Raw genomic sequence first — 23,758 nt, forward strand, 5'->3', positions numbered from 1 at the left:
CGAAGGTCACGGGTTCGAATCCCGTTGAAGCCCTGATTTTTTCAGGCTTCTTCTTTCCAATTGCTTAAATTGGAAAATTTACTGCGATGATCATTCTTCACTATCGTAAGCTTTTATGCTGTACATTTTTACTTGTTTTTTCTTGTCTATTTCCTAAATTATTTGTTGACCAATTTTGATGAATTTATCTATAATGAGTATTTCGTAGTTTTTAACTTTATGAATTTATTTTCTTCAGAGATGTTAGCATATTTTTGCTATCAGGAAATTCGAAGTAAATTGATTTGATGACACATAATTTGAGGTCCTTTTTTATAAATAAATTATTCCAGTGTGTATTAAAGAATTGACAGCCGAATAAATAAAAGTTTGTTAATCAAGCAATGATTTCTCTTTTTGTTTTTAAATTGCTTGAGAAATGTTTTATAAAGCTATAATTGTTCTGAGGTCACGTGAAGTTCAATTAATAGCTGACATGGTCACAATCTGACATGTTTACCTTGTGTCTGGGCTTGAGAATATGAGGCATAATGAAATCAAACATGCAAGGGAAAATTGAGGAAACACAGTGAAATAAATATATGCAAAATGATTATGGAATGGAACTTACATTTCCGTTTTGCTTCAAGCTGGGGTGAAAATCATATTTAACAATACATGTATGCTGTAGCAGTAGGTATAAATTTCTTGTGCACATACAGTACCCTAAACTCAACAGTGGTTATTGGCATTGTCTCTTTCTAGATTAACCAAGACTCCCTGTTGTTTTTTTCTCTGATAATTAATAATTGTTATGTAGAACTTAATACGTGCTACTGGATAGATTTTTGCCTTGCAAACTTCAAAACCACTCTCACTTTGCTAGTGTAAAATTCAAACCCTGCAAAGGAACAAGGATCTCATGGGAAAATAATTTAATATTTAGCTCAAAGTCCTGGAATTCTGTGGCATTTTTCAGGACTGGAAAGTCTTGGAAAAAGACTACTGGTCCTGGAAAAGTCTGATAATTTATTAAACTCAACAAGTAAAAATGCAAAACAGAAAATAGTTGTCTGCAGTGTTGAGATCTTGGGTTAATGTGAATTTTGGAGTTCTGGAAAAATCAATCTGAGTCCTGGAAAAGTCCTGCAAATTGGTTTCTGAAAAGAGGTACGAACAATGTGTGAATAATTTCGTAGCCTCAGTGATACCACTACATGTATAATAGTGAACTTTGGGGTTTATTTTAAAAGGTCTAAACAAACTTCTTTGGCATATGAACTTTCTTAGTTTTCACTTGTCAGTGATCAGGTGAACAAGTTGAATGAAAGTAATGACATTAATGCCAGTGGAAACCAATGATGTTGGTAAGTGATTAGATCCTCTTGGTAATCCAAACTGAACCCCTAAGTTAAAAAGTTCTGATATTTTTTTTCTCTTTCCTTCAGTACGCTGGTATCATTCTACAGCTAATGCTCAGATAGGAGAATAACTAGCACTTAAATTTACTAACAAAATAACTAGGAAAACAACTAGTGCTTAAATTTATCCTATGGGAACACGTGGTAGGTATGGCCAAATTGACATGTGTAATCAAATAATAACAAGTAAAATTAACTAAATCTACAGGCATTTTATTAGTTCAGGTGAAATTATTTCCTAAATTCATGTGGATTAACCATTTGATTACCTTCTAATATCAGGGATGACAAATTACAATCATAGTGTTTTTCACTTGTTTATATGATCAAGAGTGTAATCTTAGAGGTAAAATTATAAATTTATGCTGATATTTTGCATCAAAATTAAGGAGTAATTTGTCACCTATGGTATAACAGTAATAGATTACAAGAAGTGAAACAAATTTCACCTTGAAAAGTACAAGGTATTTTAATATTTATCAAATGGCTTTCAGCTTTACAATCAGTGACAATAAAGGGTGTATAAATTTCATTTTCTGCTGCTTCTTAAGCAAATAATTATACATTGGTTTCAAAGGTATTTCTGAGATTATTTATAACGTACAGACTTAAAAAAGCTACAGTTCCTGTTTGAACTTAGCAGCCTATCTGGCTGATGCAGTCCAAAAAAGTCTAAATCTTGTTATTGTTATATGTGCATTGTGACATCCTTGAAGGTGTATAATGTATGTTGATATTTTTAAGGTACCAAATTTTGGGAACAGACACCTGATTTTTATGAAACAAACCTAATTACAAATGGGACAGTACATGACCCTGGTGGAGGATTGCCCAGACAAAAATCTTTACTTACAATATTTACATAACTATTTACACTATATACATAAGGGGAAAAGTAAGCATGTACATCACTTGTGTGTGTGTTTGAGATGTAAGCTTTGTGATAGATTATTTGCTTTTGAGGGGTGCATTATACCTGGCACAAAATAGGCGTGAAATTTTTCATAAAGTTTTTCAGCTTGTATTAAAAAAAGCTCTTAATAGCATCTCTTATTGCTATGACATTAATGTTCTGCCTTTGGTCTGGATCACCTGGGAAAACTCCAACATGAATATTGACACCATTGAGCCACTGGTCATCGAAGAACTCATGCAGGTTCTCACAGTAATTGTGTAAAACACAGCAAGCGGCAATAACATTGCAGGAGTTTTCAACATTTAAGTCTAGTCTCTTACTGATACTCCTGAACTTCCCCTTCAATCGACCAAAGGCATTTTCAACCACCACTCTCGTCGTGTGCTATGTTTGATATTGAAAGTGCTTTCATCCGGGGTCAAATTTCCACGATCTGTGTATGGTTTCATCAGCTATTCGCTGAGGGCGTAAGCTGAGTTACCTTATATCAGAGGAGGAACTCGTACACCAGATATCATCACCGACATATCGGGCGGGAGGAAAGTTCGAGCGCAACACAGAGCAAACAGTGGAGAGTTTTTAAAAACGCTTGCATCGTGCACTTTACCCGGCCATCCAACACAAATATCTAGAAAACGATAATCAAAATCCACTAGGCCTTGAAGGATTAACGAATGGAATCCTTTCCGATTAATGTAGTCATCCGGACTTTGCTCAGGACCAATTATGGGGACATGGCAACCATCGACTGCGCGAACTACCTGTGGAAACCCCGCGCGACTTTCAAAGCCATCGATCTTTTCTTGTACCTCCTGTCGACTTCGGTGAACGTAAATATATCTGGGGAGAAGAATTCTCACAATCACCTCACATAGCTGCTTTACAATACCACAAACAGTGGATTTCCCAACACCAAATAGGTTTGCGATCGTTCTATACTATGCAGTGTCCGCAAGCCAATATAATGTTATCGCCACTCGATGACGCACTGCAATGGCTTTTCTAAAGTTTGTGTCCCTTTTCAAAATATGTGGGGAAAGTTCCACACACAGACAATTGAATGTTTCTTTGGACATTCGGAAGTTCTCCACCCAGTCTCGTTCATTCCAACCCTGGTACGTCTCTTCCCAAAACAACTTCGACCTTGGTTTGGTCCAGACACGACGAACAGGTAAGTGCGTGAAAACATATCGAGTGAGAAACAGAAAAAAAAACAAGGAGGAAACGAGACGTCTGCGACGAAGATAATGACGAAGTCGTCTCTGTGCAATCCGTTCTTGGTTTTGGGTAATTTTGCGGGTTTCCTTTAGCCGTGACTGCCATAACGAAGAGAGAACACTGCGATCAAACCCATTGACCGCCATTTTGTTTACAATTTTAATTGGCAACATTTAACATCAAAATGAGGCTACGCAGAACGTAAACGCGTCTTTGGTGTGAACAGTTCTTCAATTAAACATGTTTTGTAGTCTACTGCATCACACCTTTTTGCTCAGACCCGGCCACAGCGGGCGGAATTCGTCAAGTTGATCTATTTTCGTGAACGAATTAGCGGTAATCGTCATCTTTCGCCCTTTTTACACTTCCATAGACGATTAATCAACGCAGGTTTATCTCTATTCACCTTTAAATGGCAAGGAAAGTCACTATAAGTAAATTCAATTGACTTTTTGGAAGTTGTGAGAGTTTGTTTGGCTGTTTGTAGCTCGGCGCTGTAATGGCGTGTAATCCTCTGTCTCTCTCTGTACAATTTTAAGTAAAAAATGAGTCAATTTCAGTCGAGTTTCCTTTCCGATCGTTGAGAGAATTTCTGTGGAATGCACTTCACGAATTTCCTGGCTATCTGCCCCTCAATTTAAGGTAGAAAAGTCTGATTACGAGTGATTCGCAACGACTGACAGAAATTGTTTTTTGTAGTACAACTTCAAACTTTGCACGAAATTTCACACCGGAAAAACACTTTTAGGGAACTTAAATGGTGAACTAAATGCAACTAACATAAAGTAGTTCGTTATAAATCTTTTCTTTAATACATCTTTCTTTGTCTAGTATCTGAGTTACTCGCTCGTTTGCTCGTTAGATTCTTTACCAATGGTTTTTAGAATCTGTAGATGGCGCGTAAGCCAATTCAGTGACAAAGCTGCGTAAACAAACCCACTTGTAAGCCAATTTATCGCAAGAAAAAAAGATAAAAATGTTATTGTTCGGCTTAGGGTCAGTCCGTATAGAGAAAAACTGTGACCTCGGGCTTGAAAATGCTACCCTCGGCCTGCGGCCTCGGGCAGCATTTTCAAGACCTCAGCCGGCCAATAACATATATTGAATAACATTACCTGGACACAATCCGTTTTCTCTTCTTCGTCGTGTTCATACCCACGAAGTAATAGTGTTTCACCGTCTACGAAATAGAGATACAGACAATCTTCGTCGTCTGGTGCTAAGAACCACGAACGCTCGTCAATACCTGTCGGATCCTCCATGCTTCACAAAGCTAGACAACAAAAAGTGCAAGGCTAAAAAAGGGATTTGAAATTCCATCAGAACCTGTTATACCCTGTTATACCGGTTCCAAATGGTTCATGCGCATTAAGTTTCCCGAACGTTAAAATTTCATCAGAACCTGTTATACCGGTTATAACTGGTTCGGCTTTCCGCCCATTAACGGGCGCATTACCCGTGCAGGTACTCGCCGCAGAGTATCTTCCTTGCCGAAGCTTAGGTTTCAAGCGGGAAAAATGGAGATCGACATCAAGGATTGTGCTCTTACAACTGAGGTAATACTGTCGGTCTTAACGAGAAAATAAACAGAGATAAAGAAACTAATAACAAACATCCTTTTATTTAAGTTGGACGACGAGGATTACGATGATGATGTTCAGATGTGGGAGAACAGCTGCGAGTGTACTTCGGGGCCTAATGCAGAAAACTGCAAGTGTGTGCGCCAGGCAGAAGAGTCACTTAGAATACTTGAAAGAGAACTTTCTTGGGTAAGAAAAACTTCGAACAAACTTTATTTACCCTCCCTTACAAAAAACAGGTGTTAAGTTTGATATTTCCTATCACGGGACAAAGATGAAACTGATTCATTCAAGTTTACGGAGGCGGACCACCAGGACAAATTCTGGAACGCTGTACCGAAAAAGGTACGAAAAAAAAGACATTTCATTTCCTTTCTTGCTATCATTGCCATCATACTCACCAATTTTAGTCTTGTTGGGATTGCACGCCTAATAACCGTACGCACGCCGGCAGTTGTACGATTAATAAACATACGCGCGCATTGTGTTTCTCGTACTCACTCCTCTATTTGGTCATGTTAAGATGTACGCTTAATAACCGTACGCGCGCCGGCAATTGTACGATCAATGAACATACGCGCGCATTGTGTTTCTCGTACTCACTCATCTATTTGGTCACGTTAAGAGAAAAATGATCAGTTCAGTAGTAATTTAACGCGTATAAACGTTGTAAGAAGTTACAGCTGATAAAGCAATAACTTCTCGCTTCTTACGTTGACATTTAGAAAACGCGTTTCCGGATAATGTTGGAATTAAGACCAGTGCTTATCATACGGTATCGAGTGCGAGTGTACACTTACAAAATCTCTGTGTTTTAAACTTTAGGATCATGCAGTCATTGACAAGCAGGAAAGCGTAGCAGTTACTTATTCTCAGTAGCTGACATGTGTCAGATTCTTTTATTCAGTTTTCTTTAGAGGCATTAATTTTTGGTGAAACTTTTGTTAGGTTCAAAGTCTACCAAAACAAGCCTAAATAAAAAATGCAATGCTGCCAAGATAGTGCTTGATGTTGGAGAGAGGCTGCTGCAGAGAAGAATGCATTAAAAAGATAGCCCTCAGCAGCATTAAGTCAAAAAGGACAAGCTACTGGGGGAGGAACCTTAACGACCGCAAGGCATTTTTAGACAATGCTATTGCAAGCAGTCATTCGACAGAGACATTGCATCGAGCGAGAAGCCCGTCTGTGAAAAGGTTCATGATTGATGGTGTGCCATGTTGTATTCATGCGTGGTGCATGATTTATGGCATTACGTTTTCTTGGTACGTAGATAGATAGAAACTTTATTAACGTATCAATGCCTTGTAGCCTGTAGTTTGGGGACACAAAATAAATACACGTTATATGTAATATCATAAGATTGTTAGAAGGCCTATTTTCCTTGTGTTGTTTAACAAACTAGCGGAAAACTGAAAGACCTAGAAACTAAAGCGAGTTTTCGTTTAAAAAATAAAAGTTGCAAACAGTTCAAATAGATGTGAGAATGCTGTTGTGACAGAGTTTATAACTGTCATTAGTATCATCCAATTAGTGGACTAATGCAAATCCTGCATTTTAATTGGCTAGCTACTAGAGGACTATTAGTAATAGTCCTTGAGTAGCGAAATTGGCGCAATCGAGCGTGACGCTCTATTTCGTTTTATTACCAAATAAATATTTCTTCAACTTGCATTTGCTAACTTTATTATTGCCTTTTCTGTCCTACTAGTTGAGTGACACTAAAACAATTAGACCCTTCGCCCTCAAGGGCCACGGGTCATTCGCCTCGTGGGCTATTGACCCATTGCCCTTGCGGGCTGCGGGTCTAATTGTTAATTAGCCTGTTTTACAATTGGCAAGGCAACCGATCATCGATGATCTAGTTTACTCCAGGAAAATAATCCTGCATATTTCCGTTGTGTTGACGCGTAATCACAAATATACAAAACATCAAGGCAGCAAAATTTAACCCTTTTTCTATTCTATTGCGTTGGTAGCTTGGAAGTTTACCACCTGTACTTTACCTCCAGATGGACAACTGCTGGAGGGAATGCAAAAGTAGGTTCGTGCTGGCCTTTCTTGCGTTGTTGGTGGAGCTGAGAATTTTTAAGAAGGTAAGCCCTTACGTCTTATATACTGTCCAAGCTTTTAAATAGAAAGATTGCGAATTTATTATCTAAGCCGTGGGAGCTTTGATTACTTGGTATAACATTAGAACGTACCCTTAAAGGCCGCCTCCATTTGGCTATTACCTGTCCCCAACGCCTAGAATCTGTTGGTCCCAGCTTTCACCTCATACAAACTAAATCCTTAAAACAACGGTCCTACAGCAGCCAATGACTACTGTCTCAGAGTTGCTTTTTCAATGCGTGGAACTTACCGCAGTAATCGCAATGACTAGCTTTAACACTCCCGACCAATGATCTACATTTAAGCTTTTCCTTACTCGAAATCTTTCAGAGGTTAACAACCTTTTTCTTTTCGTTTCGTTTAGATAAAATTGTGTTTCCTAATGGAGGGTCACACCCAGGAAGACATCGACCAGCTTTTTTCATGTATTTCACGGCATCTGGCAAAGATCAACGTCCTGACCCTCCTGGAGCTGATCAGAGAGATCGGCCGAAGTTACTCTCCGTCCATAAAGGCTTCAATTCTTACATTCATGTATGACGTGAAGCAATGGATGGAGGGTTTCACTGAGGCTAGTCTCTCTGGTCACGCCAACCAGCACCAATTCAAGGTACTATACGGTATGATTAGGGTCACTCTACCACCACCTGAGGTGCCCTAAGCTCATCATAACCAGTTGCTTCTCTTCTTGTCATTTCCTAGTCACTATTTCCTAGAATAAACCATCCAGATTTACCTACATCAACGTAAATGACGGTATCATGTCCAGTCTTGCATCGGTGACTTGTATAGTGACTCAAAATACGACAGTGCGCTGCTGTTAAACATGAACAGATTCCCATTAACCTTTTTTGTTCCTAACTTTAACTACTTTACACATACTGTTTTGGTTCTACAACTAAAGCGGGACATACCAAGCATAGAGAACTTTCATTAATTACTAAATAATATCTTCTCTCGAAAACTTCAGATCGTTAGACGGTCAGATGGAAAGGCCAAAATGAAATACAAAAAGTGGTCCACATCTCCAATTTGGCTCCCGGAGGACTCAGAGGGCATCGACCTCCTAAAAAGTCTCCCAAGAGGAGCCCCAAAGGTATGAAGGCTTAATATCATGAAGCACCGCTACATAACATTTACTAAGAACAGCACAATGTCCAAACCGTGGCAAATGGATTCACCTTTTTCGTGTCTGACTTATTGTTCATTGTAGGTATAATTAGGCCCACAGTCGTATTGAGTTATTGTGAAATGAAGAACAAAGAAAATACTGAGAGCATTGTCATCGTGCCTCCTGAATTATGTTCTTTCCCCCTTTTTCTTGATAACAGCTTCTTGAAAGAAACAGCGAGATTAAACTTAGAAAATATCAAGAACGATCTACCGAAGTTTAGGCTCCACTTCGACTAAGACACGAGAGTATGGTGGAAAAACTTCCTGAAACGCAAAGGAATGACCGGAAAAGTAAATCCAAAATGGATTTTACCACTTTTGGAAAAGCAGATAGAGACCACGAACAGACCATTGCAAGTCAGCGACACCACCGATGAACTCTTTCGACTAATTGAAAGAGAAGAAAGGGATGTAGAGGTAATTTTCTTTTCACTAGTTCAATTTAGCATGCTCAGTTTAGCATGACAGCCTGCAAAGTGCTAGGATGTAAAACCAAAACGTGATTGAAAAACATGATGAATATATAATCATCCATTAATTTGAGTCCATAGGCTCGATTTTCGTCGTTCTCTCGCGTCCGGTCTTTTGTTCGAGGGAGGAGCGCGCCTCGTTTCCCGAACAGCGGCTGGAAATCGAACTTTCATGCAAAGTCCACTGAATTGTCTTAAAATTTATACCGATTTTTTCATACGTACGCGGCTCTTCACTCGAAGCTTCAAATAAGAGGGGCTAGGCTTTCTCTGCAGAAATAAGATAAGTGAACTACAACCGTGGTCGCACATGCTTTAAAAACACTTCGTATGTCAACGAAGTTTGAAACAAAAAACCTTTCACCTTACACACGGGGGCATTTTCACATTCATAACAACATTGGTGTAGATTAGTAGATGAAAAAAATCTTTAATTACTTATCGATCGTCCATGAATTGTAGACATTATACGAGGCCAATAAATGAAAAAAAATGTCTTAAACGTATACTCATACACTAATTAATGTACCTTAATTTCATGTTAGGTGCGTGCTGGATGAAAGAGAAAGAAAAGCGGAAATGGTCAAGGGAAAACGGGGCCCAAAAGGACCAAAAAATGGTAATTCATACCTTGTTAGAATCTAAAAACTTTGTTTTAATGTTGCGTTAAAACCTGCGCAAAATGATCATAGCCTAGCAAGCCTTGAAATGAACTTTGAACATTTTCGTTTTTATCGTTGTGAAATTTAGAACCTGGTTCTACTTCGTGCACGTTACTGCACTGTACTTTTTACACTAGGCCATTCTTCATGCAACCTACGCCGCAACAAAATTGCGAGGCAATTTGCAAAAACAAAATGCAAGATAAAGGATTAGGTGTATTAACGTATACTGAAAAAGCAAGTTTGAATTAGAAGACAGTGCAAGTGATGAGTAGACTTGGACTGATATCGTTTTTAGTCATTTACCCACCGAAGCCTTGTCATCTTGAAGATCTCGAGCTACATTAGGTTTTTTGTTGAAGATAGCTGTGTTCAGCTGTATTTTTGATCAATAAAGTGATCACGATCATACTTTAGTATTTGACTACCAGTGCAACCTCTGGTTTGCGACACCTTGGTTGCCAGATTTCTACTAGTCTTGCCTTAGGGAGTAGTGCTATAAAACAATTACAAGTATAACTGACACTAATTATTCATAAACTCAACATTCAGACAAACTGCATTTTAATTTCATTATTTTTTTTTCTCTAAACAGAGTGTCAGACGTATCAGGAAGGAGTGCAAGTCCTCATTGTCGTAAAAAAATTCAAAAACTACCAAAAATAAAAATAAAAATAAAAACTCACAAAACAACAACAACAAAACGGCTCCTTTAGGAGCCACCATATACCAGAAAAGTCAGTGATCAACTGATGATATAAGAAGATACATTATTTCAATTACAAAGTCGCTTGCTAAACTATGACTGCGGCATGTAATCCGTTTCATCCAGCTGTTCTCCTACCAAAATGTGTGGACGGGAAAAGGCAGAGATCAATTTTCGTTCTATGCAGTAGCTGTTTTGAGGAGCAGAATTATGAGCCAGTCGGATAATTTTTCCTTATTATCACCTGGCCCTCTTTAAGTCCATAAACAACAGTGACCTAAATATATTGCACTTCCACCCGTGACACACCTATCGCTGTAGTCTTCTCTCTAATTTCTATGATGGCTACCAGTAGTCTCAATCTATCACTCCCTAAATTTCCTGTTAATAAAGTGAAATTAAAGAGATTAAACATGCAGACATGTTACTAAGTGATCAGTACGGTTAATAATCGTCCATGTACCTTGCGATCTGTGTACTCAGTATAAACTAAGTGATCAGTACGATTAATAATCGTCCATGTACCTTGCGATCTGTGTACTCAGTATAAACTAAGTGATCAGTACGATTAATAATCGTCCATGTACCTTGCGATCTGTGTACTCAGTATAAACTAAGTGATCAGTACGATTAATAATCGTCCATGTACCTTGCGATCTGTGTACTCAGTATAAACTAAGTGATCAGTACGATTAATAATCGTCCATGTACCTTGCGATCTGTGTACTCAGTATAAACTAAGTGATCAGTACGATTAATAATCGTGCATGCACCTTGCGATCTTTGTACTCAGTATAAACTAAGTGATCAGTACGATTAATAATCGTCCATGTACCTTGCGATCTGTGTACTCAGTATAAACTAAGTGATCAGTACGATTAATAATCGTGCATGCACCTAGCGAACTTTGTACTCGGTATAAACTAAGTGGTCAGTACGATTAATAATCGTACATGTACCTTGCGATCTCTGTATTCAGTATAAACTAAGTCATCAGTACGATTAATAATCGTACATGTACCTAGCACCTAATAATGAGTTAGTTTAGTTATGCAGACGTAGATATTATACTTTTAAATTATGCTGAAGGAATTTTTATCGTGTATAAATAAAATTATCAACTCAACTCAACATGGTTAATTTATTTCAATGATGGGTAACAGCATAGTTGCAACCGTGGTATTAATCTATTACTACTTGAATTTCATGTCGGTACGTATGGTGGACTTAAAAAGATTTAAACCCTAAACGAACATGGAATGCAATATAATGAAATTATCGATAAAGGAGTATAAAGGGCGCTTGGTAGAAATATGCGCTTATTAATCGATTAATCCTACATTTCTTTCGGTTTAGGCCAATGGTGGTTTTATCCCTTTCACTCGTCCAGGACGCTTGCACGTTTTAGTGGCACGTTACGCTGGACAGTCACGCCCATGTTGGCATAAAAAACAATTCTGACAGCTGTCAAACACCCATTTCTATCATTGGCTATTTCAGTGACACGAGACATTTGACAACTCTCCTCTTCTTTACCCCGACTATTTTGGGCTTTTTCCACAAGACCTTAGACTTAAGTTATTTTTCAACTGATTTGAAGTGACATTTGCTCGCGCTATCCTGATGACTGATCTAATCGCTCATTTACGTAATTACGTGACATGGATTCTGTACGCTTTTTCTGATCACACAAGACTTTCACCGTGAAGACCACGTGGAGTGGACGTCGGCACAACTTAGCTGAATCGATGCTGCTCAAAGCAACAAACAACATTTTGCCTGCACTACTCATTCGGACAGTCTTCGTGATTTAATCGGGCACGTTGTACAGCCAAGCCACCACGTTAAGATGCTGCTCAAAGCAACAAACAACTTTATAGGAGTTGCTGATTGTCATACGGGTTTACAAATTTCAAGACCCATGAAGTGCAGAACTGGAGAGAACTTCTACGTTCAGGTTAGCTTAGATTTTGCTTCTGCTGGAATATATGCCGCACAATATGCCATAAAGAACTAAAAGAGGTGAGATTAAATCTATTAAAAAGTACTGTCCTGGATGTCGCGATGGTGTACTGATACTGTACTGCCCCTATAAAAGCTGGGGAAACTTTTCTTCCCGCGAAAAAAAGGCGCCAAATGTTAGCAAGAGTCGAAGTCTCAAATGTTAACCGGTTTTCTGAGTGTTCATGGCAGCTAAACGTTCTTCACTCTCGCGAGGAGTTTCTGCAGGCTTATGGAATTTAAATTTTACAAAGAAAAGGGAAATATTGTGGAGATTTGGAGTTTATTTTTCCAACCGAGTGTTATGCCGCGAGAGCATTAACCAGCCTTTAGAGCGCATTGCCAAGTTATTTTCTATGTTGTCAGCTCAAAGTGAATATAAATTTTACGCAACTATTAAAAATTTTAAATGTAAACTTGACGATTCGGAACCGTAGATGGTAAATTTCGCGCCAAAAACTTAGCAATTCTCGGCGATAATTGAGCTTATATCCTTTTCAGGCTCTTCAAAACTAAACTAATCAAACCCACACCAATTTTACGCATCGGACTTTTTGATTTCAACGATTGAACACTATCAAATAAACTTTCTCTTGCTTGACGTTTAATCAAAACGTCCTTCGAAATTAACAGTGCCCACATCCTATCTTGTCTTGTTTTTCCTCGGAGAGGACACACATAAGCTTAAATAAAAGAACATCCAAAAATGGAACATAATTGGCACCGCTATTCATGTCATTCATCGTAAAATCCACAGCAAAAGTCAGAAGACAAGAAAATTGCGTCGTGTTCTGATTGGTCTAGTTAAAATGGAGAGTTTGAAAAAGAAACTCATTCCAAAAATATAAGCTTACTGATACAATACGTTTTTTTTTTTGGTGAACTTCATCTAAAGTTTGATTAGTCCGACCCCGAATCTTCGAGACCATTACCCGCCATTTTGACGCGTGGTTGAACTACACATTAATAAGAATGTCGTTGTTCTGCACTGCCTGCAAATCTCTTTCAAATTATAGCCTAAAACGTCACAATTTCAAATTGGTGAAATTATACAACCTTGCTCATTTGTTTAAGAAGTTCAAATAATGTCACATTAAGAACATTTTGCCATCGAAAATCTACTTCTGGCGCCTAAAAACATTTGCAGAGTGAATGGTTAATTGGAAGTTTTTGATTTCGTGGTGTTTTAACAGTGTAATCATGATCTTGGACAAGCTTCATCTTTTAGATAACCTTAATCCCCCGCTTAAGCTAGTTTAAATTTTAGTTGGTTTTTATAGCTTTTCGAAACTGTGTTTTCATGCAGTGCGGTTCACAAAACGCGGCAGTTTTGCATTTCAATATCGATCGTTGCTATGGTTGGCCATTCGTTTCAAAACTACGACAGGGTATACGCGGGTTTTTCTGCGGCGTATACTTGTTTACATACGTAACGTATGGGCTTTAAGCTCATATATACGACCATTTAGATCGCGTATATTCGCATTTTTAAAAACATTTGCGTAAATTAAAGCGCGGGGATATGCGAAATAAATGCCCAAATATACGCGTGCTAAAATGCGTGTACATGCGGATCTCGTAAATTACGTTTTATATGCTAGCACGAAATGTGCCTTTTAAGAGAATGACCGTTCATGTATGATAGCAATGAAAGTTACTTTAACTAGGAATCGTCAATATGGCGGCAGTGGTAAAATGCCTTGTCTTGGTCTATCTGCTATTTAATGTTTGTTACTGCAGCTCTCCAGTGAATGAACTTCTAGAAACAGTTATGCGTGTTTTGAATGACTGTTCAAGATTTTATCCTAACGCTAATCGTCGTGAAGTTGCTGTGGATTACTCTGTACATCGTTTAGTGGCCTGCGTAGCTTGGCGGTTTTTAGGCAATTTGAACGCTAAGAAAGCGGCGAAGCCGCGATAACGAGCGCCAAATGCGGCGTAGCCACGAGGAGCCTGGGGTTTCCTGCTCGTTTTCGCGGCTTTTCCGCTATGTGTGCTCGCGCTCAAATTGCTTAAAAAAATTGCTAAACCGCCAAGCTACGCAGGCTAATCCGTTAGTTGATTCATTGGACAGAGGTACTAAGGCGAATGCTGAGAGGATACGGCCTCTAGAATCGCTGGTGAGACAAATGCAATGTTTACTACTTAGATGGGAAATGTTTGCATTAAGAGCAGTTTCATGCACCTCAGTGTACTCCCATTAGGGCTTTGCCAACTGCATCAGCTTCTAAGGGAAGAGTGGGTCGTCCAGCCCATGATATATCAATACCTCAAGGGGAGTTTTAGGAAACAGAATGTGATTTTAGTGTAAGTCCTATTGGGTCTTCACCAGATAATTCATCTGGTTGGGTGTTATCATCAAATGTGTCCTTGACAGCTGGTATTTTCAGTATTACATATATCTTGTAAAATCACTGCGTTCACCCATATTGGTTGTGCGTACAGCATGGTTATTCCATGCCTCAACTAGGAGGTTTAACTGGTTGTTAATTCTGAAAAGAAATATGTAATACAAACAGAACAGATCGATTATGCTGGTCCATTCCAGGATGCCATTCTCTTCCATCTGGTAGAACAGAGTGTAGTAGAACTGACCGACTTCAATAAAGACTTCCCTCCAGAGACGTTCAATTCACTGGTTGTGTACAGACAACCCAGCAATTTTGCTTCCCCTATTAAATCCCCTGTGCCATAGCATAGCTCTTCCTACCTCTAAATTTTCATCCCCTTCGTCTGAACACACTCTAGACGGCAATCTATAACTTTGCACAGCAGCTAAGAACAGAGCGAGCCCAGTAGCAGCAGAAGTTTTTGTTGCACAACTTGAAGTCTAAAGCCCTGTCAAAACCACCATGTATTAAAAACCTCCACCTGATAAGGCAGTGTAGTCCATCAATGTGCCAGAGAGAATTAGGTCCCCTGACGCCTTGTAATGGTATTGAACCACCTCAAATCAGACCCTGTTGGGTCAGTTTGAAAAAAACTTTCCCTTACACGCTGACGTAGATGTTTCTACTTGGCAAATGACCCAGCATGATACTGATACCAGAATTGGAAAACCCACGTCAGTCTTACTTCTCGAATCATTAGGGCCGGTTTGTTCGAAAGCCGGTTAACGCTAACCCAGGATTAAAAGTTAACCCAAATATAAATTTTTCTCTATAAACTGTTTTCCACTGCTTATGCTTTGTGTAGTTTGAGATTACTCATTAAGTTCAAAACTGAACTGCAAACATTTCCCATCTATGTAGTAAGTATTGAATTTGTCTCACCAGCAATTCGAGAGGCAGAATTCTCTCAGCATTCGCTTGGGCACCTCTGTCCTAAACGGTGAACAGAATCCACAGCAACTTCACGACGAACGATCAAGTTCTTTGCCATGTTACGATTAGCGTGGGGATAAAATCTTGAACAGTCATTCGAAACACGCATAACTGTTTCTAGAAGTTCAGTCACTGGGGGAGCTGCAGTAACAAACATTAAATAGCAGATAGAGCAAGACAACCCATTTCGCCACTGCCGCCATATTGACGATTTTTAGTTAAAGTAATTTCCATTGCTATCATACACGAACAGCCATTCTCTTAAAAAGGCACATTTCGTGCTGGCATATACAACGTAATTTACGAGACCCGCATATACGCGCATTTTAGCACGCGTATATATGGGTCCTTGTAGGACGCATATATTTGGGCATTTATTTCGCATATCCCCGCCCTTGAATTTACGCAAATGTGTGGCCCTTTAAAAATGCGTATATACGCGATCGAAACGGTCGTATGTATGAGCTTAAAGCCCATACGTAACGTATGTAAACAAGTATACGCCGCAGAACCATACTATGCGACTTGGCGAAAAGTGGGACAATTTCGCTTTTTAGTTTATAATCAATCTTTGTCGGTAGTGTAAAGGAGAATTTATCTGAAGTTTTGAGAAGAATTATTTCAGCAAAGCTTGATCTAAGGTTTTAATTATTTGCGAATTTTTACGCTCTACATGCTGCGATGCCCAGGTGCGAAGTCAAAGAATTAGCTCCAGCGATCTAAGTGACGCGCTTTTCCCCGCCGTTATACAGTCGCGGGATCCACATAAATTTGTTTCACGTACGTTTAATTACCAGGAAACCTAGTGAAATACGGATGTTAACCGTACAGTGCAACGCTTATTATTCGTAAGTTGCATGCTTGGACTGAAAGTATAAACAAAGTATTCGCAGTCGATCGTAATTCGTCTGAGTTTGTTAAAAACCTGACAAACGTTTACGTTCGTGGCATTAGAAAAGAGCTTTTGAAATAGTCGGCTATTTTTCACAGTGTTTCAGTTTATCAATTTCGATGTATACTTCTTTTTCCAAAACAAAAAAAGCATTGGGCCAATCCATTGAAACTCGGCGCCGGCAGTTCTGTTCTTTCGGAATTCACATTTTATTACCCAGGCAGTGAGGCCTGGGTTTAAATTTCGGCTCCGTTTTTTCTTTTTTTTTTCTTTTTCCACGTTCAGTCACAAGTCGCCGTCTGGTCTCTAAAGCGCATGCGCCACCTGTGAATGCGCACAGCACATGGAATTTACAGGGTTGTCGTCGAGAAAGGTTAGCACGGATTCCATGATTTCTAGGGCAATGAAATCACATACAAACGAACACACCATTCAAGGTAGACCAACACTAAAGGACGTTAAGCGTTTTCGGAACGGGTCGCTGCAAGCCTTACGAGAGATCAATTTACGAGCGAACATTTTGAGTGAATCATGAATCATGTTATACCAAAGGAGCCATCAACCGGGGCTATCAACTCTTCAACTTGATAAAAAGCATCTTCAGAAGCGTCTTCGTATTTTTAGACGTGATCGTGAACCAAGCAGAATCCCAGCACGAGCTCAAGAACGTCTGAGCAACAAGAGCAGAAAGGTTAGAGAATTTGTTTACGAATTCATCTGTTCGAGTACACCTAAGTAAAATGTTCTGAGAAACTTCGTCAAGTATAATAAAGATAAAATCTCGAACTAAACGATATTCTCTCGTTATTTACTTGTAACAGATTTAGGTGTCTTAACAAGAGTGAAACTCATGTAGCGAATTATTGTACATTTTAGCTGACCCCAGCAAAACAATTCTTGGCTTGCTCAGTTACGCAATCCTGACGCAATAAAAAATTTATTCGAAAACCATTTAGTGAATAAAATCAAGAAATTGTGATGTTATAGGAGATTAATAAAGATGACACTCCTCGAATTGTTAAGCCTGTGCGTTTTCCCAAGCTCAGGTATTCGTCGAAATATTTTGCACAAATTTACAGAGACCAGTATGGAACCGCTATGTTGGTGTACCTCCGCGGTACGCCTACACTGCGGCCGGAAAATATTGTAAACATCTGGAACTTACTTTGGCTATCTAGGCGACTGATTATCTGTACTGAACAAACAAGCATTTACATAAGCACTTTTCCTAATACTTTAACTTCTAAATGGGCTAAAAATCACGAGATAAGTATATGATTTCGACAACCGCGTTCGTAGGTCTATGTCACGCATCGCCATAACTATGAAATTCAAAATGTCTCCTCGCTTGCTTGAGAAACACAAATAACAACGACAAAGGCTAAGGAAAATAGACTGAAACGTTTATAGGTTGATATAAAGACCTTGACTCATTTCACACCCTAAAGACTTGCAAACGAGTAATAAGCTATTAATCGATTCCAAGAAATGCAATCAAAAGCAGAATAGCCTAAGCACATCAATTCGATTGAATTTCGTACAACTTCAAATACAGAACATTTAGCTCAATTGCAATATAGCTATTGCTTCTCAGTATAACGACTGCCTGGGTACACGTAACAAAGCGTCTAGTTTGCTTAATACATTTCGTTCATTGCGCTTTTCGTTGGCTTATCAAATGTTATTCAATTTTATCATCTATCACAGAAATGCCTGTTCATTGCTGTGCTAAGGAATTCAATAAATAATACCTCTACCAAAGAAGCCATACTTTCCATAGATAGACTTAAAATCGTACTATTTGCCAAATATTCGCGTAAACACGACGAATTTTGACCACAAATGTTTTGACACGAACTTGCATATTTGCTACGAAGTTCTTCATTTCGTTTTAATTTGAGTTCGTTAACGAATAAACCCCTGAAATGCATCAAATCAACCCTATTTGTTCACTTTAAGTTTCAGTAGGACATTGAAATGTATTTTCCATGTGTGATTGCAAATGAGAAAAGTCCGTTTCAAATTATAACTTTTAGAAGAAACGCCACGCAGTTCATAGCTAAAAAAACCATTGGCTGTTGTTGGTTTCGCTTTCGAATAACCCATGGCAACGGAATATTAACTAATCGACCGTTCCTTTTAAGTTTCATTTTCCCGAGACTATGGAATACCTTATGACAGTAAAAAGAGCTCTGTTAAAACCAAAGAAGAATACCAAAATACGCAGCGGGTCGATCGGTGACATGGCTTCGCATCGATCGCGTAACTATCCTTCGTGGCTATAACTGTTTTATATAAAAAAAAAAAGAGTCGCTTAGGGAAAGTATAGCTCACTGATAAGATTTATCGATAGTTTTAGGCCAAGTCAATAAACGAAGATAACTTTTTGGCCGTAAACGCCATCAGTTTAGAAGTTCTAGCCCTTTACATTTTTTACTGTAATGGCAGCATGCAGATAGCAAATTCCTCGTTGGCAAACTTTGCAACATGTACGAATAATATCCTGAAAATAACGCCACATACCGATTTTATTCGTACAATGTCACGATTATTATTCGTAAGAGGCGCGATTTCCAGTTTAATAAACTGAAAACACCACTTTTACGATTATTAACCTGAAAAGGCACGAATAGTACGTATAATAACCGTATCCTACCGCATCATACGAATGTTAATCTGGACTCCAGATTTATTTTAAAGCTCCGCAATTATTCTGAATGCTGTTAAAAACATTTTGAAAAAAAGAGGGGACAACGATGTGGAGACGTAGGGAAATCATCTCTGAAGAGTCCAGTCTAAAAATCGCTCCAAAACTCTAGAACACGGCGTATTCCCAGGTGGTCACCCAGCCAGGTACTGACGCCACCCAACAGGACTTGACTTCGGTGATCGGACGAGAACCGGTACGTTCCCTGTGGTGTAGTCGTAGAAGAAAGAAACTAGTCAAAAGTTGCTCAATTGCTTGGACTCTCTTTGACGTCTCTTCGAAGGAAGGCGTTTAATTGCTGTTTTGATGAAATTGCAATTACGTCTCGGATACCTAACCAAGAAATTCCAAAGCCAGCTAAAACTTCAAATAACAAAAGGGCAATTCTCCAGTGTTCAGTCATCATAGCCACATTCAAGAGATACATCTAGTCTAGTGGTGAGTGCTGCAGCGTTGTAATCAAACAAGAAAATGTTCTAATATGCTGTCAACTTGCTGGAAAAAAAATGAAAAAAAAAAAAAAAAAAACATTTTGAAAATAGAGGGATCAATGATGTGGAGGCGTCTGCAAATCTTCTCTGAAGAGTCCAGTCCAAAAATGGGTCCAAAAGTCTACAACACGGCGTATTCCCAGGTGGTCACCCAGCCAGGTACTGACGCCGCCCAACAGGACTTGACTTCGGTGATCGGACGAAAACCGGTTTTTTTTTTTTTTTTTTTTCTTAAAAGGCTCAAAGAGCTTTTTTATTTACAATCCTCTAGTTATTTTATCAACTATTTAGACATCGTTATTTTTACAATAGTGTCATAAAATAAATAAGACTTATCAGTGTTCCTTAAAAGTTTCCATTTAGGGTCTCGTTAATTTACATCATTTAGTAGCTCAATATTTTTATCACAATGTAAAAGTTAAAGTGTCATTTTCTACTTTAGCAAAAGCCTCTCCTAAACACCAATGATGTGGAAAGTAATATTGCGTGTGTCTTAACTTATATAACTTGTATTGGAAACGCAAATGCGATTTCACCATAGCTTTAAACAGCGCTTCGGGCGGATATGTCAAGTTCTTTGTTCGGTAGTTGACGGCGGATTTATAGATAGCCCAGCGGGCCAATGTTAGTGTCCAGTTGACTAAATCTAGTGATCTCGGTGTTAGAGAGTCATTGTTCGTTTTGGCTTTTCCAAATAACTTTACTTGTGTGGTGAGTGTCAGTTTCCGTTCAGTGATTTTATCCACATATGTCTGTAGCTGGTTCCAGAAATTATGGACAGTAGGGCAGTCGAGTATGGCGTGCTCCAAGGTGTCGGTAACACCACATCGGTGACAATACGGTGTGGCATAAACCCCGATCCTGTTTAAAGACAAGGCGGTGGGGAGACCTCTGTGGGTGATCTTCCAGTTTACATCACCGTGTTTGTTGTTGATTAGCGGTGGGTATAAAGCTTTCCATTGTTTAGCGTTAAAGCAGGGTTCTGGTTGAAGATTCTGCTTCCAATGGTCTACAGCAGGGATAACGGGCTTCTCGGCTTGCAGCAAATGTGTGTAAAAATGACGCGTCCTGCACGATGAAATATCGATGGGTGTTTGTCCAGGGCTGGAGTTCTCAATGCCAAAACAAGGTTGCAAGGTAGGCGGCGGCCAGACTGAGGCAGTACAGATCTTTTGGGACCATTCTGGGGGAAGAGCGACGAATAGCTCTCTCAGTTCTTCTGTTGTTCTAGATAAGGTGCGCGGATTTCCCTCTGTTAGCATGTCGTGTATGGCTGACACAGGTTGGTACCCCGGGATAACTTCATAGCAGATGTCTCTAATCCGGGTGATTCCAGCTGCAACCCAGTCTGTAAAGATCAGGGGCTTGTCTTCAGTGGTAATTTCAGGGTTCAGGAACAGGGGCTCATTGAGGATATCAGTGACGGACTCAGCGGATCCGGTCCGCACGCGGTGATCCTTATGTCGGTGCCAAGCCGTTAGCAGTTCCTTATGAAAACTGGGTATGTCTCGATCGATACGCTGCAACGAATAGTCCAGTGCGAGAGACATCTTTCCAAGACGAAGATTGGAGATACGAAGAAAGTATGAAGTGAAATGTTTCCAGTGTGCTTTTTCCTCTGAAAGAAGCCTCCTCAAGGTGTTCAGACGTAAACTTCCGATTTTAGTCTGCAAACGAGGGATGTTGAAACCACCTTCCTTTAGGGGAAGGGCCAGGATGTCCTTTGTAGCCAGATGACGTTTGTAGTTCCAAAAGAAATCATAAAGTGATTGTTCAATCTGTGATACTGCCCAGGCAGGCATCGGTAGAGAAGTGGCGTTATACCATAATGTTGAAGCTAGGAGGCCGTTAATCACGAGCGCTTTACCTTTATAGCTTAACTGCCTGTGTCGCCAAGCGGCAATGATGTTATTTATTTTCTGTATTTTAGCCTCCCAATTCAGTCTCGTACAGTCCACGTTACCAAAGAAAATGCCAAGAATCTTCTCAGGGATAAAGTCATTATACCAACCAAAACCGTGAAGTTGATCCGTCCGCTCCTTAAAAGCTCCGCACCAGAGCCCCTTGCATTTTCCTTTGTTTATTTTTGCACCAGAGGCGCGTTCATACAAATCAAATACGGTAAAAGCTTCATCAATGGAAGCATCGTCGGATAGCAACAGCGTCGTATCATCTGCATATTGTGACAATTTTAACTCTTCCTCGGAGTCCGGCGGTCGAATACCATGAATTCTAGGATTTTCGCGAATGTTTATAGCCATTGTTTCTGCGGTTAGGACATAGAGGGGCATAGAGAGGGCGCAGCCCTGTCTAAGTCCGCGTTCTAGTTTAATAAAAGCGGTGAGCCAACCATTTGTCTTGACAGAGCTAGAGGCATCGTGATATATCAATTTAATCCAATTAATGAAGTTGGCTCCAAAACCAAAGCGTTCCAGACAAACAAATAAGTTGTGGGAAACTCGGTCAAAGGCCTTCATCTGGTCAATACTGATGAAGGCTAGATTGGTGTTTTTCTCAATTACATAGGATATGACATCATTGAGAAGACGAGTGTTATCGTTAATTGTCCTTCCTTTTATACGAGCAGTTTGGTCAGAGTTCACGATTAGGGGTAATACTTGTTGCAGCCTGTTCGCCAGCGCCTTTGTCAAAATTTTGTAATCAGGATTGAGTAGAGTTACTGGCCGCCAGTTCTTTAATTGTGTTCGGTCTCCTTTTTTAAACAATAAAGTAATGATTCCCCGCCGCTGTGAAACAGTAAGAAGGCCATTATCAAAAGCATAACTGTAGACACGTGTTAACTTAGCCCCGAGAATAGACTAAAAGTGTTTATAAAAGTTCGACGTCAAGCCATCGCAGCCAGGTGATTTGTTGCTTTCCATTGCCATCACAGCTTTTTTTAACTCCTCCTCTGTAATAAGACCTTCGGAGGACTCACGTGCTTCATCAGGTAATTTTGGGATAGCACAGTCTAAAAATTTGTTTCTTGCATGTGCATCACTGGGTTGGGCTGCAAAGAGTTGTTTGTAGAATTTGTGGGTTTCTTTCAACAGATCTTGTGGTTCCGAGACGACATCAAGGTTATCTTTTGTCAAAACACGAATCGTTTGTTCTGCTTTTCGGCATTTCTCAAGCGAATAGAAGTAGCGTGTGCTCCGTTCTCCTTCTTCTAAAAACTGAGCTTTCGTTCTAATTTTAGTGGCTTCTAAATCTTTCAGTTCCAACTGCTTTAATTTTTCTTTCGCAAGAAGGTAGTTCTCAATGTCCCGTGTGTTACCATTGTTGGATTTTTCCTGCAGCTTTATAAGGTTACGCTCTAGTTGAAACTTTTCATGGCGTTTCTGCTTTCCTAGTATTTTCTCGCATCGGAAATGAATGCTCTTGAAACCTTGTTTCGCCTTATCCCACCATAGCAGCGGGTCTTCAAAAACTTCGAACTTGGTTTTCCAAAAAGTCCAGAAATCGTTGATCTCGGACCCAAAAGCCGCGTTAGACAATAGATTGTTGTTAAAATGCCAGTATCCGGGTCAACGTTTTATCCGGTCAAAGTTTAAAGTCAGACAGACACTGTCCTGGTCAGAATGAGGAAAGGGTTTGATCGATGCGTCCATAACAAATTGATCTAAAGAGTTGCTAATTAAGAATTTGTGAATCCGTGTACGTATGTGTGTTCCATTTGTGGGATGTCGCGCAGTCCAAGTGAAGCAGCGCTTATCCTTGTTTCGATCCCTCCAAATTTCAGATATGTTAAGTCGAGTGCAAATTCCATGGAGAGTTGTGGCAGCAAAATTCCTAGCATTTGGATTTCCACCGAATTTATCCCTTGCGTCTGCGATGCAATTAAAGTCACCACCGATGATGTTGTCAAACTCCTCGGAAATAAAACCATCCAAACTAGAAAAGAAAATTCGTCGATCGCTGTCCGTTTGAGGTGCGTATATGTTTATGATGCTCAAGGTTTGATCATCAAGTTCCAGAACAATATTTAAGATCCGACCTTCATTATCACTTCGTATATGATTCACAATACACTCAAGGCGTGAATGAATGAGGATAGCGACACCTCTCGCAGTATTTGTGCCATGATTAAAAATAACATCACCCATCCAC

The 23,758-nt window shown here is 39.5% G+C and overlaps 2 pseudogenes across 1 annotated transcript; one reads left to right on the forward strand and one right to left on the reverse strand.

The window, feature by feature from the left end:
- The first annotated feature begins 5,051 nt into the window (after positions 1 to 5,051).
- On the forward strand, positions 5,052 to 9,382 carry LOC149095354 (uncharacterized; annotated as a pseudogene). Its single transcript, XR_016204867.1, has 6 exons — positions 5,052 to 5,090; positions 5,163 to 5,303; positions 7,091 to 7,207; positions 7,588 to 7,833; positions 8,194 to 8,319; positions 8,481 to 9,382. The product of XR_016204867.1 is annotated as an uncharacterized LOC149095354 (transcript).
- A 9,880-nt stretch (positions 9,383 to 19,262) lies between these two features.
- Positions 19,263 to 19,381, reverse strand: LOC149095355 (5S ribosomal RNA; annotated as a pseudogene).
- Between the last annotated feature and the right edge of the window lie 4,377 nt (positions 19,382 to 23,758).

This window comes from Orbicella faveolata, unplaced genomic scaffold (assembly GCF_042242905.1).
Source record: "Orbicella faveolata isolate gen_17 unplaced genomic scaffold, um_ofav_v1 contig_52, whole genome shotgun sequence".
Classification (NCBI taxonomy): Eukaryota; Metazoa; Cnidaria; class Anthozoa; order Scleractinia; family Merulinidae; genus Orbicella; species Orbicella faveolata.